A 20,330-nucleotide genomic window follows, 5' to 3' on the forward strand; every position below is an offset into this window, starting at 1 on the left:
GGGGGGGGGGGGGGGGTGTATATGAATCGTGTTTAAATCTCCCCCCTCCTGATGTTGCACGGCAGCTGAGGTGGAAAGATCTGTTACATTTTTTTCGCACGTAAGGTTGCAACAAAGAACACTGACATCATGCAACATCTCCCCAACAGCTGAATCACCACAATACTAACAAGACGGGCTTTCCACACGCCGTCCTCCGCCCGCGACGCCTGAGCCACAACCAGCCTCGGCATTCGACACAAACGTGGAAAACGCAGCGACGTGGACCATTTTGTTATATTCGACTTTGAAACAAGAAGAAATGCAAACAATGGAGGAGCAGCAGCAGCAGCAGGAGCCCCCGAGACCACAACGAGACCCCCCCCCTTCCTCCTCTCCCACCTCCTCCTCCTCCTCCTCTCAATTTCTTCTTCTTCTTCCAACAAATAAATCCGATTTAAAATAAATAAATAAATCGCTCACCCGTTTCCGCTACGTTTTCACAAAGTTGCGCGACTTTGCTTCGGCTCCGTCCGTTTTCGAAACAGTTTTCCTCTTCGCGACGGCGAAGCTCCTCCTGAAATTACAGCACGTACTCCGCGGGGTTACGCTTCATGCTCGAGCGGGGACGGCGTGCACAAAGACTACCGCATCAGATCTTGAAACGACTGCCTATTTTCTGGGTCAACTCAGGGATTATGTACATCTAAAAAGCTGAGAGGAAGGCAGTCGCGGAGAGGTGGAGCCTCGGTGCTGCCGCTTCTTTGTTCCTATTGGCCCTACTTCGTGTAATTGTGCAGGGGCGTAGAGAAAAGGGGGCCGTTCGAAATTTAAAGACCCTCAACTGTCTTATTTCTCTCTGAAGATGATAGATAGATAGATAGATAGATAGATAGATAGATAGATAGATAGATAGATAGATAGATAGATAGATAGATAGATAGATAGATAGAATAAACTACTAAAGCAAAAACATGCTCAGAGCTGTGTTTTATTATTTATTTTAAGAGATGGGGTGTAATTTAGGACCGTTGCATGTTTCATTTCTTAGCTTTAAAAAAAACACACACAGTTTGCATGATTTCACTTTGTAATCCTTTCAAAATAAAATAAAAACTCTTTGAGATCGCCCTTTTTAACTAGCCTTTGAATATTAGCAATACATGTCAATAACAGTAGATTCTTTTGCATTCGAACACTATAACATGATCACTACCAGAGGCTGAAAGTGCTGTATAATTGGATTACTGGGATGCAAACTGACAAGTGAAAATAGTTTAAGTTTATTTCTATCTTTCAGTCAGCCGTCTTGAATTTTGAGGGCAGGGTTGGTCAGGAACTCCGACTTTCCAAGTTAGAATTCATAACTGTAAGGGATATTCCAGGTTTTTGTTTGTTTTGGTTTGGTTTTTTTGAACTTGCATATGCAGACTTCCAAGTACAAATAGATAACTAGGGCATCCCAGGGTCATTCAGAAAAAAAAATCTGTAGAATTTTTTTTGTTTGTTTGTTTCCCAGTTTTAAGAATAAAGGTGTCATGTTGAGAATAAAGTCAAAATAGTGTTTCAAGAATAAAGTGTCTGCTGCCTCTTACTTCCTTAGTGCATGTGAATGTGCAGTGAGCTCCTTGTTGTTGCCACAGTTTGTGTATTTGCACTTCATCTCTAAGATCACTGTTGGTACATGTGACCCACAAGTGTGCTGTGTGTTCTCAGAGAAAGGCAGTGGAGGGAGGGCAGAGGAATGTAGCCTCTGTGCTATTCTGAACCACCCAGCTTGCGAGCAGCAGCGTTAACTATAGCTGTGCATGGGTGTTTGTTTGCCTCATTTATGTGTTTTACGTGACTGTGGATGCATGCATGTATGTTTCTGCGTGTCCAAGCATGCGCGCGTGTGTGTGTATGTTTGCACAGCCACACCTCAGATGCACTGGTGTTTTGATTGTTTACTTCAGGATGACAACCTCTTGCCTGCAGTTGAAAAAGAATGGAACCACTTTAGGGAAGTGAGCCATACTGTTGTCAAGGGAATTTGTCTGTAAATGGGCACCCACCGGCAGGGGTTTGTCATTGTGTGGCATTGTCCAGCAGCTAATGTTAAATAGGCCACTCCCAGGTGGGGAGACTCTCAGAGAGAAAAAAAAAATCACCCATCCAGTCAGCGCAAACAAAACACAGAATCAACACAAGTTTCTGCTGTGCTTTGTGAATTTCTTTTAGACGAGCAAGTGTGTGCAGGACCACAGAAGCTTGTGTCCTTACAACAATAAAGCTTTTCAAAATGCATCAAAACAGTCTTTATTTTCATACGAGAGCCACTAGCTCACTAATTTCATCACTATGTCTGTTTAAAACCCAGCATATTTGCGTGAAATGGAGTTTTAATCAGCCGTGATTCTGGTCAAGAAATGCAATGTAATTATGTTTGAACTGTAGCTTGTTCTGTTGTAGACTATAGACGATTCACTGTGGTTCTATCCTGTACACAATGTTTTATGTTTTTATGGATTTATTAAGTTATCTGACTGTAATCACTAGTTTCATGGGAGAGATTCCACACACCCTTCCTTCTGCCATTTATTGACTTCCATGCTTATGTTAGCGTGTGCGTGTGTGGGTGCATGTCAGCAGGAAAGAGCACCAGAGTGTTCACGTAACCGTATTTCTAACAGACTAAAAGTGAGTAGACACAACAAAGAGACACCCATGTGCCACATTGCAAAACACAATAAAATTATGTTTTTGCAGGATAGGTCTATTCAAGTACACGTAGAAAAGGAAATGTCTCACATTGTATCACTTATTTGTTGTTTTTTTTGTCTTTTTGCCATTTATCAAAGGTGCCTAATGGACTTTATGAGCAACTTGTCCAAATACATTCAGATGTAGCAAATTTTCACTTTAATAAAACAATCTTTTTTTTTCATTTTGTGAACACTAAAATAACTGCATAGAGAAATAAAGTCTCTGCTCCTTTTGTAAAATCTTCTCAATGAACTGCTAAGAAAATTTGCATATCAATCAGGACACTTAAGTTCTTCTCTCACCTGACACGGTTTCTACAGTCACTTTATTAGGAAAGTTCAAACTTGTTTTCAGTTGCTAACCTTCTGTTGCTGATAGGCTATATAGAGAAATTGCTGGTTGGTTACGTTTAGCCATAAAAAACAAGTTTTTCAGGAGAACACCACAGCTAGCATTGTATCTGATTAGTAACAGGGGTGATATTTGTTTTGTCCAAACTCCCCAAGCCTTTTGTGATTATGCAGCTTCAGATCCAGAGCCCCACCTTTGTGCTGACCTCTAAGACTGGGGTTCCATGGTCATGTGTACTCCAAACATGCTGGACCACCTGAGCTAAACACATTTACTTTTTTCTATTTTTTAGCAAAGATGAAGAAGGAATTAGTTTCTCAAATGCTACCTGATAAATGTTGACATTTTAAACTGAAATTTTTTGCCCTAAAGAAGTTATTCACGATGGTCAAATAAAAATCTCAAATCTGTCTGAAAGACTCAAAGATGTCAGCTCAGCTTAATAAAGGTGGCAGTGTGGTGTACTCATCTGAAAATGGCTCTGCTCTGTCTTCTGCTACACATCACCTGCCAAGGCACTCAGGTATATTGTTCCCACTGTCTGCGGTGACTGTTATGAAGTTAGTGAGATCACACAGTAATTAGCTGACTCTTCCCTGACCTCTGCGTCAGGACTTCAGCAAAGCCTACAGAATGACATTATAGGCCAACGTTCATTGCTCCCTTACGTCTATGGATGTTTTTGCTCCAAATCCTTTTAAAGCAAAGGCCCTACTGAAGTACATTAAAGTGAAGACTGCACCAGGGAATTGTCTGCTAAGTGATGCAATGACTACAAATATCCTTGGTTCTGAAAGTTTGCTGAGGAAAAAGAAACTTTGCACTTGCAAGTGAAGAACAACAAAACAATGGATCAAGATTTTTCTTTTGGCAGCCAGTCAGTATAGTTCTATGTATACTGTATACTGCATGGGGCACATAATCTCTAAAGAAATGCATCTTTTTCCATTGGTTATATTATTGCTCCAACTAATGCAGAGCATCAGGAAGCAGTTATATTTTGATTGCCACCAGATCCCTCTCCTCAGTGTCTCAGCAAAATATTTTTTATGGTAGTAAAAAAAATCTGTTAGCACTACTGTCATCTGGATTTGAATGCAATGTGAAAGTGTTTAGTCAGATTCAGTTCAGTATCAAATTCATTTTGGATGTATTGTACACTAATATTCAATAAGGGTGCTGTGTTCAAGGCAGGAAGAGTAGGTAGAGATCATGTTTTCTTTAGAGAAACACCGTTTTACCAATCATCCTTCCATCCGTTTTCTTTACTCGCTCTTTCTTTCCGGGTTGCGGGGGAGCTGGTGCCTCCAGCAGTCACTGCGAGGTGGGGGACACTCTGGACAGGTCGCAAGTCCATCACAGGGCCACGTAGAGACAAATGAGACAAACAACCATTCACACTCTCAGTCACACCTTGGGACAATTTAGAGTTACCAATTAACCTGACATGCGCAGTTTTTTTGGTCTGTGGGAGGAAACCGGAGTACCCAGTGTAAACCCACGCAACCAACCATAACATTTTAAAATGGAGGCGCTGAAACTGACAGAAACAACCCCCTGACAAAAGGAATCTGTCTGCATGACGACTGACAGCTCATTGTCAGTATTTCTGTGTGGGCTGACTTTTGTAGTTTAGTCAAAAATAAATGTTTTTTTTGTTGTTTGTTTGTCCTTTTGTGGCTTTTTGTGTGGCTTTTAATTTACCGTAGTCTTACTTTACTGAGTCAGTTCTAGGGAAACTGTAGCATTCAAAAGACTGAGGTTAAACCGAGCTATACTGGCAAAAGAAAGTAATTCATTCAGCTTGTTTTAGAATGTGTACCAGCTTTTAATTAACCACCTTTTGTATCTTTATCATTGTTTTACAATGTTGTGAAATTCAACCAGTTTTAACAAGAAAAATGACTGAGTAAGCATCCAAGGGTATTGTACAGAACACCTCACTTTTTAAGGAAAAGATTATTACTGTATTTTGCTGCATATATTTTTTTTAGATTTTTAGCTTGTTCCAATGATGGACTAGCTTGAGTCAAAGCTTGAGACTTACAGTGATAATACATTTTAAATAAAAACAAGTTCTCTATTAATGTAACCCTAAGGCATCAATGATCTGTGAGATTTTACACCCATTAGCCTCTTTGTTATTTCTTCCTTTGTCATCGCTCTGACACAAATGAACTGTCAACCCACTTGACATGAGAAGGTCTGTACTGATTTGTATTTCCCCTGAGATGTGAAACCAAAAGTTTGTTTAGCACTCTATCTCACTTGGTGTGGGGGAGGGTTGGTATTGTTCTGGTAAATGAGAGACTCTATAAATACTCCCAAGGTTTTCTTGTCTATCTCGACCACCAATCAACAGTAACTGTTCAGTTGAGAGGACCATAAGTCTGAGTCAAGGCTAAGAGCGAAGGCTTGTGTGAGGTTTTGAGCCAGTGTTGTGAAGGATTTTGGGAGAGAGGAGGAAGGGAGGGGGAGAAACTTGGTAACTGGCATTCACAGACCAGACGCCATAAGTGGGGGATGAGCCTTGAGTGAAAGTCATGACTTGGTGGAGAAAGGAGTGGTTGGAATGTGGCTCATTGAAAGAGTTTTCCAACATTTTTTTATTGTGCCATGTGGCATTGAATCAAGGTGTTTTCTTTGTTAGAGTCGCTTGGACTTTTTTCTTAAAATTTTAGTGTCTCAAAGTTTGATCATGACACATTTAGAAAGCCTGCAGTTGGTAATTTCTTTATTATGGGGAAATCTCAGTCAGCCTATTAGAGATCTAACAAACATTTTATTTGGATGGTAATAAAACAGAAATCTCAATTTTTTAAAAAATGATTTCAATTTCATCTTCCCAACCAAGTACAGTGACAAGAGGTTTTCAGAACAGCTACCTTTAATGTTTTGCTTGGAAGGCATGGTATTACCTTTCACAGTTTGAAGTGACTTATTAGTTTTGGAAAGCCACAGAAACTGTTTGAAGCAGCCTCCTTTTGGTTTTGATGTTGCAAAGATGTGGGGGTGGAGGATTCCAGGGGTTGCTCAGATGTAGTTTACACCGAAAATAAAACCACATTTTCATAGAAACTCTTCAAGTATGTGGAAAATTTTAGTCATGTACATGTGACAGACAATAATAAAGAGCTGCAACTTTTACAACATTGTATAACATAGATGCAATCTTTTCTAAATGTTTTAAGACTGAGAAAAATACACAGCTTTCTCTCTGACACTAGAAGAAGTAACTTTTAAAACAATTGCTAAGTTCATTTTTTTTCCTCTCTCCACTGATTTGTATAGAATAGCTCATCTTTTCCAGCTCCAGAAGTGAAGGGTTGTAGAAACTTGATGACAAAGTTTTTCCTTTAGCTCATCTGCTTGCAAACTTATAGGCAGCACGCCCTCTTGTAGCAAAAAATGGATGGTTAATATAAAAGATACACACCTCCATCACTGTTTAATGTGTTGCTGTTTAAACACATCCTCAAGTGACGAAACATTCAACATGGCTTCTACCAGAGGGTATTATAACAAGTCAATTGGATCTTTTGCAAAACACTTCAAGCCGGGACTTTGAGTCCTTTTGGTCACCTCAGTGTGTTTTCTGAATGGACCGAGGCAATGTTAAAAGTGGTTGCTTAAACATAGCCTTTATTAAGATCATCTTAATAAAGGCTATGTTTATATGTACGTCTTTCTCAGTTGAAAAAAATAAAAATAAACAGATCATCAATCAAATTCCAAAGGCATTTATGCATGGTTGAATTCAGAAGTGGGATTTTTCAGTAAATTTAAGTGAATAAAAATTTGGATGGACATCCTGATTGTAAACACACAGGTTCATATGATTATTTTTTACTGCCTAGATTTTGTGCATGGATAAAATTACATTATATAAACCCCTGTGCAGCACACAAACTACACTGAGTTCAGTTGTAAAGCAGGTAAAAATGTTTTCTTTTTGGCGCAAACTTTAAAAGTTAAGTCACTTTACATACACATTTTCTTCATAGTATACAAAAATTAATGCTATCCTTAGGTTAATAAGTTAACATCTTTCCTTTGTCCACAATGCAGACCAAAACTAAATTAGCATCATAAAATGCAATGTCCCCTTTCATTAAATGTTAGTAAAACATTCCAGCTACAAACTGTAAACAGGAGTTACCAAACAGCCTATTGATTCTATAATTTGCTAAAATATTTTAAAGTAGCATTTTTTAACCTCCTGAACTTAACAAAATGTATACAAAGTGTTCTACGTGTGAAAATTCATGTTTCAGTTTTTTTGTAAATTGTATCAATCTATTTTTGCCTCTCTTTTATTATAAATATTTTGTTTGTTTGTTTGTTTTCCCTCCACTTTTTAGAAGTTTAAATAAACATAGCACTGAACTTTTGCTGAATCAGTTTGTACAGCTGGTTACACAAAAGTTTGTGCAAGTTTGCACAAACAGATCAAAGTATTTTTCCCTGCTGAGATTTTGTGCATGGATGAAGTTACGTAATATGTTGTGCAGTTCACTATATGAGAGCCAATTAAAAACTTTGGAGGATAGAGTTAACTATTAAAAGCAATCTTTCTAGTAAAATCATTGCCATACAATTTTAAATCGCTGGATACACACAATAATGTTAATGTGAGGTTGATGAATCAAAATATCTTCCTTTCTTCCACAATGAACACCAAAAGAGCAAACATGGGTTTTTTTGTTGTTGTTTTTTTACAAAAATATTAGTTACCTGGACTTTGAATGAAAGTCACTATATAGCCAACCTAGTCAACAGGTTCCCTATCTCTTGTAAAATAACAAATTTAAATCTAACAAGCACAAATTGTTTGATTCCTGTTGTTTTTATAATTTGCATCAACTGAGTTGATTCTGTTCTCTTTTTGAAAATAAACATTCTTCTTGCTAAATTAGTTTATACAGTCAGTAGTACAGGTTCCATAACATATTAGTTAAGTATTTTGGGGTTTTCAAGTGGCTGATACAGTTAGTGATTTGGGGGTCCTTCAGTGGATTACTGGATTGGTGCAAACCCTGCGCAAGACATGTTCAATAAACACGTGATTTTTCTTTTTTTACTACAATCATAATAAGGACAGGTAGTGGACTCCATCTTGACATGCACATACCAACAAAACTCACCACAGTTTAAATATAACTGGTTTTGTAGTGTTAGTGTATTTTATTGTTTGCATATAATAAAGAAAAATTGTAATGTCACATAGTCAAACGCAAACAAAAATTTCTATCTGTACCCAGGGGCCCAAAAGTCCAAGCATAGAATATCTCTTAAATGGAAGTTTTCAACTTCTAAGTCTTTTTTTTTTCTCATTTCTAAAACAAGTTTTTCTGGCACTCCAAGCACATTTAGCCTTTAAAGAGATTTACATTTTCTACCCATTTTTTAGATAATCCACATTTTCCATTCTAACCCTTCTTGTGAGAGCAAACGACTATTGAAAATACTTCAACTGAGACCATTTTGAACACAATCATCTTTGCTTTTAGATGTGGTCAAATAATATATCAGACAAATTTATAAACACATAGAAAGATTTTAAGTCACAACACAAACGTCTTTCCAGATTTAAATCACAAAAGTTGTGCTCACAGTGAAGGTCTAATGCTGTAATGAAAATTGTGACGACACACTCATCGCTGATGAATTACTGCAAGCTATGCGAACACTGCAGGAGATCTCTCTGGTCTCGTGTATTCAGTCTTGGATCATTACAAAGCAATGTCAGTCATTTACAGTCAACACCACAAGTGCACTGCCTGCGTTTCCAGGCATCACCAGTCATCAGCATTTACTTGCCTGAGGGATCCTCACTGCTCCAAACACTAATCATGTCCCCTTCACCTCACTTCCTGCCTTAAAGCCACTGATGATGTTTCAAGTTACCTCTAGAAACCTACACATACTGCACAAGAGTGCTGGGGGGAAGCATTGACTAAATGGACAACAACAGCCATCACAACCTGTCAAACAAGTAGCTATTATGGAAAGTAGGAGTGGGAGAACACAGTGACAAAGTAGAGAATGACCTATTAATCATTCATTATCTCCCTGCACTGGTAATGAGGTGATGACTCTTAAATAATTAGCAGTGTGTCTGAAGCATATTTCCATTGCAGTAGCCTTAGGAAATAGAGGACATTGGGGACGAGGGGGGAAAGAGAGTAAGGGATGCACCAAGCAGAAAAAAAGGTCAGCCCCCATTCCAGTTTAACAAACAATAGCTATCCTGATAGAGGGCTCTCAGTGGCACGGACACACAGATAGAGACACACAGAGGAGAGAAAAGATTATGGAGCTGTATGCAACATAGAGATACGGATGAGCCAAGCAGGTGATAACACACTGAAATAGTTATGTCTATATATGGTGGTTGTTTGAATTGTTCACCCAGCAGTTTCATTATTTGTCTCCTTCATTTCAAGAGGGGTAGGCCAGGGCCTTCAGGCCTTCCTAACACACGTCAATGAAGAACTGTAGCCAGCTAGCCCCCCAGCCTGCCATAGACCTATTCATCTTGTGCAAAGCACACAAAAGAGCAGACCATGAGCCACATTCTTGACATCCAACCTCATCACCCCCACTACCCTCCTGCCTCCAGCCCTGACTCGCAACCCTCCCCCAGTGCCTCCCATTATCCAGGGCAGACAGGAGCTGCTGTGCTACTAACTGGCTGGCTGGATCCCTGGTTTGTTGAAGATGTTTTGTTGGAAGAAGGGGTGTGGGGAGGGTAGGCAGGGAGAGAGGGGGCAGGGATGTTTTTTTTCTTGCAGCTAATTGACTCACCTCACACATGTCAGAAGGAGTTGGGTCTGTAGTGGGACTAAAGCACCCATTGACACTTTTTCCTCTCCCCATACAAACATAACGCCCCATTACAACAAAGCACAGAGGGAAAGACTGCGCACATGCCTGCACACTTGCATGCCCAGCTACCTGTGGTCTTCCCATCTGTTTCTTTCACACACACCTTTTTAGTAAACAGATCTATCCCTGTGTCAGTCAAGGGAATCAGGAGTGGGGTTTATTCACTTTCCAAAACAAATCTTGAGGTCTAAATATGACAGTTCCAGCTTCACAAAAACATTAGGTATCCTGGACACAATGATACCAGATTGTTCTGGGCATAATTTAATTTTTCTCTTTACCATCTGTGAAGCCTCCCTAACTGTGGAACAGATGCAGGTCTCATCTACTGATACATTGGTGCAACAACACTTGAGGCAGTTCAAACACTGTATAACCTGTGAAGTGACCTATTTTCAGGCTGAGGTTTCATGTCACCCCATGTTAGCCCACTGCGATTCCATTTCCTCCATGAACACACTGCAGAATTCAAATGTCTTCTCTAAATGTCCAAACCACTGACAGTTCTGTGCGTTGAGTGTGCACGCCTGTCATTGTGTTCATCTGTTTGTGTATTCCACAGACTGCTAAACAGCTGAGCCCAAATTGAAAGTCAGTGCTGCCATTCTGTATATTTACTGTATGACTCACTCGCAGCAGAAATCTGTTTGGACAGTTATTATTCAAGCCAGTTACAACATTTCTGACAGCAGAAAAAAAATGATTAGAATGTTAAATGAAATGGAAATGTATTAAAGAAATAGAGTGGTGGACTGATTTGATGTTAAAATAAAGATGATTGTGCTTCTTTTAGTTTCTAGCATGATAGTTAAAGCATAAAGCCTTTTAAAGTAGAGGTAAACAAACTAAAACAGATTAAATAATTTGCTGCTGTGTGTACATGTTTATCTTTACTGCTCAAATTGCTATGATGTACACAGTAAGGTAGTACCTCACTGAGCTGTGACTGTTAGAGACTGGTAGGAGACACAACATTGCAAGAAAATATGCAAATTTTCTTTTGGAAACACACTGAATGACAAGTTTGCATGTCATTCAGTCAAATGAATGGTCAAAATTGGGTCAAAATTTGCTGGGGAGTGTGCATACAACTCTTCAAAAAAATATAGCTCCAGCGCCTTAGAATATCAGAAACTAAACTGAAAATGGTTCAAGACAGGTTCCAGATGCCTGCGATAACTCTGTGACAATTTCAAGAGACAATTTGTCTCACAAACTTTTCAAACATGTCCAAAATTCCTGCAACATAAAATAAGGATTGTGACTCAGCCAAAGAAATAGAGAACCCCAGCAAATATTTTGTGACATTTTGGAAACTCCCTCACAAATGCTGTTCACATTTGTTATCAACAATCACAGCCCAGTGATATACTTACCTTTACTTCCCAGGGGATTTCACTGCAGGTAGTAATATCTCTGAACTATCTCTCAATGAAGAGATATTATGACTCTGTAACTTACAGGTTATGATTTCCATAGTCATAATATTCTGACACCGTTGGATTGTTTTTATTGTTTTTGACTGAACTGTGGAAGTTAGTCTGTACAGATGCACTGAATTTTATCTGTCTTCTAAGGATGTAAAAACCAAACAATTTTGCCTTTTGTCAATCTACAAATGCTGCTGCCAGCATCAGATTATTTATGTAAAATGCTTAATGTGTGTATTCATATAGTCAGCTCTATCCACTCCTGATGCCCAGATTGCAGAGAGAGACCTCATACATTTACCTATGCACTAAAAAAACATGTAACTGTTTCGTCAGCACTTTACTGCTTTATTTGATAATAGTTTGGGGATTTGTAGATTTTCTGAGACACCCATCCTCCTGAGGCACATTTAGGAATCCTACTGTACGACCAAGAAAACACAAATCATGCATTATTGATTTCCCCCAAAAGCTCTGTGCCGAGCTGCAGCTCTCCCTGTGACCTTTGTCCACTGGTCCTCCCATCATGAGGTCTGTTAATGGTGGAGCCACATCCTACTCCTACACGAGTGCTGACAGCTAGACATACCCATCAGGAAACAACAAGTTCTCCTTCCTGACCGAGAAGCATATCTGTGTTACACCATCCCTTGAATATTGAGCAATGTCCCAGGGAGCAGATGTCGTTGCGGGTTAACACATATGTTGTGTGCACATGTCTTCAGCGCAGACATAAGCACATATACACACACACACACACACACTCACACAACAGGCAAACCCACTGCCCACTAAAGCTGGTCTGCCTGTCCTCTTCCTGTTTTTCCACTCACCCACACTGTTGTCACTCTGGCCAGGAAGCTGTGGGAGAGATACGCTTGACAAAGTCTCTCTTTATTAAATTGGCAAAGAGTATCTGTAGTGCTTTTGGAGTCAGTGTATGTGTGTGTTTCAGAGAGGAAAAGAAGAAGAGCAAGCACTATTGAAATGGGGGTGGGGACCTAAGCCAAGGGCTAAAGGCTTATCCAAGATCTACTCTAGGCTCATCCCTGGATATTGCTATTTGAAACCATGAATCAAGAACAGAAGATGCAGAAAATACATAATAAAAACCTAAAGACCAAGAATAACATATACCAAGAATTATATCCCATCAAAGCAAACATTTTGCTAGCATTACCATTGTAAGAAAATGCAGTTTTTATCTAATGTAACCATGACTTATGTGGAAAACAGACATTGGTATAACTTAATTTAATTAGAATTACTGTGATCGAGGGATTTTAAAATTGGAAGACAGCTTTTAAATTCCAATTTTGTTTATTTGCGTTTGTTTCATTGACCCGTTGCAAGCCGTTTTGACAGTGGTGACCTTTGAAAACTAAGAATGATTTTATTATATTAGCTTTGCTCATTACACAACCCCACTATGTCTAAATCCACAGAAAAGAGCTGTGGTTGGAACAAACGCATTTCTTCAAAAGCAGAACAGTTTTTGGTTTTGTACCATTCAAAACATTTTTGATGCCAAATCATCTCATACTATCACTTGGTCAACACCACATGTGAAATAAACAGCTAATGATTTGATTCCTGTCTCACAGGAAAGAAAGCTTTATCTACAGTACAGCTTTCTAAGAACCCATTCAAACCTGGAACTAACATTTGTCTTGGGTGATCTAATCACACTTGGATGGTGCTAAATACAGGTGTGAATGCTTTCAATATGGATAAAAGACGTCTTCACTCAGACTGCCGTTTTAGGTTGTCTAGAACCTTTTATTCTAATTAATTTAGTAGTCTGAATGCAATTTGTCCCGTGCCACACTGAACTGATGAGTCTCCACACAAGCAGATGACTTTTTACTTGGATGCCTCTCAGTGCTAAATAACTTAAGATAAATCAAACACCATCCTTGAGATTATTCTGAATGTGTGGGTTTTTTTTTTTGCTTATTGTTTTTTGGCAAAAAATTTAATTAAACTTTTATCAAAATTGTTAAAAAGGAAAAACATCCATTCTGCTGGAATTTAATCACTCAGTGGATTACCAGGAATCTGTGTTGAAAGTTTTCTCTGTTGTTTAAAGTTTTCTCTGATTGTTTTTAGAGCTGATGAGATCCGCTGTGGTCAACCTAAGATACAGTAAAAGCTACTGTGTTAATCCCAGAGCACCAATCTCAGCAGCACTATGTTCCATTATAGTCATCTAATAAAACAGAGCACTGATGTTACAGTATGTTCCCAGTAAAGCTGTGTAGAAAACTGCTGAAGGCTGCCAGCTCACTGTCAAATGTTTTACCATGGTGGAGCTTTAGGAGTTAAAACCTTCATTGTTTTTGCCCTGAAACGTAACTTTGTGAAGCCACAAATCATTCTACACTTTTTTTTTTCATCATATTGTGTGTGTTAGGTAATTAAACTCATTAAGGGCTTCACAACTATCAATCATGTTGATGTCAAAATAATAACGTAGTTCATGTGACTGAACGTATTTCTGATTTCTGATCAGAAACATCAGCAGACCTTCTGTCATACTGTTTGTGCTCAGCTGACAGCCCACTGTGTGACATGACTGATGTTTGTTTTTATTGCATGTAGAGCGTGTAACTGAGACCTGTTTACTCCAGATGAATTTTAATGCCAGACGTACTTAGAGCTGTTCACTAGTGACTGTATCAGCCAGAGTGCACGTTAGTGCCAGGTCAGAACAGCTTTTAGAAGACTAAATTTCAGAAATTTCAACTGATAATTCATAAAGTTTAGGCTCTAATGTCACAAACAGAACTACAAAAATGCAAGTTGTTTGATATCTTCAGCAATTTTCAAGCAAATGTTTAAAATATTGAATTTTTAAAAAAATATTTTAAATTAAGATATAGTCATAATATTGTTTATGTTTATTATTATGTTCGTGGGTCTGTGATTTGTTCAAGCTTGCATTAACTTTTATTTAAAATAAGAAAGAACATTTTAGAGCATAAAAATAAAAACATTTTCAGTTAATTTGTCAGGATTCGGTTTTACTGTGTGTTTCTTTTTGTATTTAATGTTTGATTCTGGTTTCTTTTGGTTTGGGTTTATTGTTGTCTTCACATTTGTCTTGTTCTCTGTCCCTCTCTCATCATTCACTTCTCCTCAGTCTATCTCTTGTCTGCCTGCCACACCCATCCACACCTGCCCCAAGTTTTGTAATCATCTCACCTGTGCCAACTTCCCCTAATTACCTCCTGTCTTTAAAAACCTGGTCATCTCCTCCTCTTACTTACTGGTCTGTTGGCGCTTCATGTGCTGTCTGGTTGTCACTTTCGTCTTGTGTCTCAGTTTTGGGTTTGGTTATGTTTGGTTTTGCTGCCACGTCAGCCTTTGTTTTTGATTATCAAAATAAAAATTTTGATAAGTTACTTTTTTGAAAGATGAGTCTGTGCTCTGGGTTCGCCTCCTTCTCCACCCAACATGACTAACTTCAACATTAGCAACAAAAATAGACTAATTGGGAATAAAAAGAACTGTTGGAGTCAACCCCTTCTGTCTGCTAGCAAAATATCTCATCAAACACTGGATAGATTTTTAAAAAAATACTTTCCACAACTAATCAATGTTAGCAAACACAAAAATGGCTATGCCTTTGTCAGTTTTCCAGATGCGGAGCTAAACTTTTGTGTGGTAGCAGCTGACAGTTATCCCCACCACATAATAGATCACAATAAGTTTTTGTTTAAACTACTTTGAAATGGGAGGTTTTGTACACAGCAATTTGTTTTTTCTTTAAGAGAAATTATTTAGGTTTGTTAGTTTGGTTAGTTGGTTAATTAACCTTTTGGTGATTTTGTTTAGTTGTTTGAACACAAGTGGTACAACAATTTAATCAGTACAAAATGTTGTAATGTTATTTCTGTTACGGGCGGCTTCCACAACCACATGCAGGAGATAACGACTAGGAGGACAAGAGACAAGATAAGGCATTATGCTCTGTGGTCAGGGAGTACAGCCCCTTCTCCATCCTCTGCTCTTCCTCCACTCTTTGTCCCTCTTATCAGCAGCTTCTGTGTTGACCTCCACCCTGCTGCTCAGCGCTAGTCAGGAGAGAAAGCAGCATGGGACTAGAACCAGTACAAGTGAACACTGCTGGAAACATTCTCTAATGCACTTCACACATAAAAAGAATTTCGAAAAAGTGTAAGTTACATAACAGACATTTTTGTGTGCACTACTAAGCCAAGCCAGGACACACTGTTATGTTTTTTTTATTCTGCTTTACAGGATTATTTTAGGACTATCCTACTGCAGATATTGGTTGACAACGAATTTCTAAAAAGCTCAAAAATGTCATTATTTGCTCAACATTTTTTATTCTAAACATCTCTGCAAATACACATTTAAACTTGCTCCTCTCTAGTAATGGACACATAACTAAAAGTCATATGCTTACTGAATCCAAAAGACCAGCAATTGCACTTGCGACACTTTACGTATAATTCACAAGCATTAACATAAAAAATGACAAAAATGACACAAATCACAAAAATGACAAGAAGACTTGACACTTCCCTTTTTTATTTCTGGAAGCACGACTTATATCCAAAAATGGGAACATGAAGTTGAGTTCCCATTTGCACCAATAAGAAGAATGCAAGTTAAAACTTTAATAAGTCATCTTTCTTGTAATCACCATTTTGTAAAGTGCCATTTAGTGCCAGGAATTGAAATACTAACAATAACCAAACAACACTGTTGGAGAAACGTTTTTGAAATGTTACACAATTTCCAGCAAAAAAGAGTTGCAACTAAATGGAAAATCAACAATAGATTTGTTCCAAACGTGACAAACATGCCCTCTTTTTTTTCAGCAATGGCTTCACGCCAACCATAAGAGCAGAACAGATCATTCCCAGCTCTTACTAAAAGGACAACGATGGCTTTATCACTGATGAGGTGCCACAAGCTGCCTCCTGTTGGGATTTCCTGGCAAAGTGGTGGCTTGGATGCACACTTCCTCATACACATGAACAAATATTGCTGCCTCTTTGGTTGGCTTTGTTGTACTTTTATTCTCCTTTATCCGAGCTGACGAATCCAACTTTAGGTACGACTCACCAGGTGTGACTACAAGAAACAGACAAGTTGTGAACATGAGAAAGACAGCTCTGAATCTGTCATAGCTGCTTGATTTACTGGCTGCCTGCAAGTTATTTGGCAGGAGCACAGAGTAAGCGTGTGAGCTGTTCTCATGTTCAGACATCAGGCTTTATGTGACTCATTAAGTGACAATTTCTACATTAAACTGAGATATTAGAAACGTCTCTGATAGAAAACAAAATGCATTACATAAGTGCAAAACACTTTTGCTGTATCTCTTCATAGCCTTCCACGACAAGAGGAATGTCTTTGACATCAAACTCTTTCACTCTCAAACCATTTCACTGACAAAACAGACAGATCAGAGGGTTTTGCAGATGGCAGTTCCTGGGTTCAATTGTGTTTAGCACAGAAGGAGCAAAAAAGTCCCTACAGTTGGGGAGTCTTTGTCTTTTTCTCCTTTTGACTTATTTCTTTGTTTCTTGCCATAATACAGCTACACCTAGACTCACCAAGGCTTCTCAAAATCCCTGCAGCGTCCACGGGAAGCTGTGGAATCAATACACTTCAAGAGCTAAATTGTTTGCTGGCCATTGATTGTGTAGAATCTACATCTCTGTAATTCAATCCACCTCATAACAACCAATTATTGTTTCTTGTGCTGCGAATCCCAGAGTTTGAGTCCCTCATAGCCTTGATTTGATTTCCATATGGGCAAATCAATACATTGATGCTTCATTTGTTTTCCTTGGCAGACCTTTACATGTGTAAGGCTAAATACTTAAGTGGGTATGAGTTTGTAGCGGTAAAAAAAAAACTGAACATACAACAGAGCCTTACTTGGAGGATATCACACAATTCTACCTGTTGTAAACCAAAGCCAGGAGTAACTCATACATGTACTCCCTTTATCAGGCATTACATGACCTTTAAATACTGTTAATACATTTATACGATAAAAACACTGGTCCATGACTGTGAAAATGAAGATCAATGAGCACAGGTCTGAGAACTGTTATAAGATGCATACTTTTCAAAGTTTTGTGCACTGACTATTAAGCTAAAAGTTGTAATAATACACAAGTCCTCATGGCTATATGTGTAGATTCTATCCATCATAAAATTATAGAATCTTTTGGTGAACTGGATCAGCAAGAAATAAAAAATAAAAGCATGATTCTACATGTAAAAGTTTAAAATAGAAAATGAAATCGATGACTTTTTGCCATGGGCTGCACAATGACACAACAAGGTCTTTAGTTTGAAATCCATTATAATCTGTAAGGAACATGCATGTTAGGTTAATTGCAGATTCAAAATTGGCCCTGATTGTGTGAATGTAGGTTGATGTAGGTTGATGTCAATTGCAAGCTATATAGGTACCACTTACATATTACAAAAGGTTTTCCCACTGAAGTGGTTCTAGTGCTGTAAACCAAGGCTGGTATCAGAGGCTAGGAACTGGTTTGATTTTTCTCAGTCGGAGTACCACCACAGAGCCATGTCATTACATCACAATAAATGTCTCTTCAGTGTATTTTTGATCCTTGCTGTGGTGTAATCTCAATGCATGTAGAAGACCACGTTCTAAAGACGACCATTTCTTTATCTGCAGAGTTCTCTGCATCTGTCTTGTTGTTCCTACAAACAGATGTCTTGATCTCACTAGTTCCTAAACTGTTTTAAACAACATTCCATGTTTGTGAGCACTTTTCACAATGCCAGAGGACTATTTCCATCCTTTTATTGGTATTTTAAAACAGGCCTGCAAATAAGGTTTCTACATGCTGTTTCAAGCAGAGAAGCATTCAAGTAACTCTTTCTAGGTACTTTCTATCTTCAGAATGGGGATTATACACTTTTTGTGATAAAAAATAAAATGACTTCACTGTTTTGAAATCCACCTTCCCAGCCTTCATTGTACAATAACTTAATATTCTATGCAACAATTACAACCATGAATTACCTGAGGAATCTCTTCTCCTCGTACTAAAGAGAGGAGAAGAAGCCATTTGACCTGAAGGCCACAGGAGGGTGAATAATTATTACAGAAAGAGGTGCAATCTTTTCCATAAATGTCTTTATAAAATTCCCAAGTGTTAAAATATATCCCATATGTACTGGACAGATGATGATTACTCTGTTAACATTTTAATGGTAGGGTGAGTAACTTCTGGCTGCACTGAGGTGAGCCTTCTCAGTGTAATCTCTCCAGATTTAAGGGCTTCAAGTGGGAATGCTCGTAAATAATGTTTGAGCAGCTTATTTGTTTTGGGGGAGGGTCAGGGGGCTTGAGGCATTGAGTCTTGGCGTTATATATGCGTGTATATGTGATTGTAGGCACATGTTTTATTGGATAACAGGCTGAAGCATCCAAACTTCCCTTCTCCTCCTCTTCAGTAAAATCCCTGTTCTGTTTCTCCACCAAACTGATCTTTTCCTGCTCTTCATTCTTGTGAGAAGAAGCACTCAGCAGAAAGAGACATCTGCTCACTGAGAGAATGCCCTAATTATTCATGACCATTTAACCATTCAGGATTTGGTCTGTGTGGCATATGTGGAGCTTCTCATAAGTGTGTGTAAGCCATGCTTGTGACACAGTATTTTACTTGTGTTTAGTATTTAAAAACTATCATGACATATAATAATTTTGTTTTGCCAACCAGTTCCCAGTCAATATACAGAGGGTTATAAAACAGTAAAGCTGATGATGTGCTGATTAATATCTTCTGTCCATTGTTTTATTTTCAGCATATTAATTGTTTGGATATCTGCTCTCATACCTTTGGAACGTCATAATGATTCATCTGTTTTTAAGCACTCTGTTTTTCAGGTGTGTTGGAGGAAGTGCCAATCTTAGATCCAAACAAACAATTATTCAAACTGCTCTGAATGCTGTTTTCTTCTTGACTTAAACCACTGTCTGTCTCTCTGCATTTTACTTCTCCCCGCTGCCCCTCCCCTCATCTGTTTGTTCCTATCACAACAAAACCGTGTCACCGCTGTGGCTGTGGCCACGTAAATCACCCGGCTAGCATCATCTGTTCCCAGCTGTTTACCTCCAGCCAAACAAAGGAGTCTGCCTTTTTGTTGTCGCCGGGGTGGAGTGCTGCGTCGGGCTGAGGGCTGTTATTCAACAGTGCACGCTGCTTTCCATCCCCCTCACTGAAAAGGCCAATTCAACACAGAGAATCAATGAAATGGGAGAGGAGACAAGGAGGGGAAGATGTCAATATAGGGGTGGGGGGTGAGGGGTGGACACAAGGAAACTAAAAGCAATCTCTCTTTCCCTAAGGAGCAGACAGGGCACAAAGGAGAAACATCACAAACAAACGTGAAAAGTAAATAAATTGCTGCACATTCCCTTTTCCTCTCAAGCCAGGTGCACGCAGGAGCTGTTCTCTGGGGAGGAGAGGCTGCTCAGTTTGCGTCTCCAGAGGAGGTTTAGCATGCGCCTTTAGGAGCTGCGAGGTCTCGTTTGCATCTGCAAATGAGACAGAACCCGGCTGGCCCGTGTCACCTTGGCAACAGGCCATCAGCACCTCCTTCTCTGCTATATTAGCAGCCATGGCTGTCTGTCTGCTTGTCAGTCTGCACCCTGCCTCCCTCCATCCCTACTCTGCAGGCTTCATCAGCACATCAGTGGCAGTTGAAGTGTCTACCTGACTAGACCCATTGGATCAAGCATCTCCCTTAAATCTTTTATTGAGTATGTCAAATTGAGACAAAAAACAGCATTATAAAAGATGAATGCCTCAGGCTTTTGTGGGTGTACATTGAATCCAACTGAAAGCAAAGAATTGGCAGCAGTAACATGCTGTGGTCATGAAATTTGCATGGTGTGTCTGTGCCAAGTGA

General features: G+C 39.0%; 1 protein-coding gene across 1 annotated transcript in view; it reads right to left on the bottom strand.

The window, feature by feature from the left end:
• The window catches only part of cited4b (Cbp/p300-interacting transactivator, with Glu/Asp-rich carboxy-terminal domain, 4b), a 2,954-nt gene extending 2,269 nt beyond the window's left edge, over positions 1-685 (bottom strand). Inside the window, exon 1 of the mRNA XM_017415278.3 lies at positions 463-685. The gene's annotated coding sequence lies outside the window, so the exon portion shown is untranslated. The remainder of the gene's footprint in view (positions 1-462) is intronic.
• Between the last annotated feature and the right edge of the window lie 19,645 nt (positions 686-20,330).

The sequence above is a fragment of the Kryptolebias marmoratus genome, linkage group LG16, assembly GCF_001649575.2.
Source record: "Kryptolebias marmoratus isolate JLee-2015 linkage group LG16, ASM164957v2, whole genome shotgun sequence".
NCBI classification, from domain to species: Eukaryota; Metazoa; Chordata; class Actinopteri; order Cyprinodontiformes; family Rivulidae; genus Kryptolebias; species Kryptolebias marmoratus.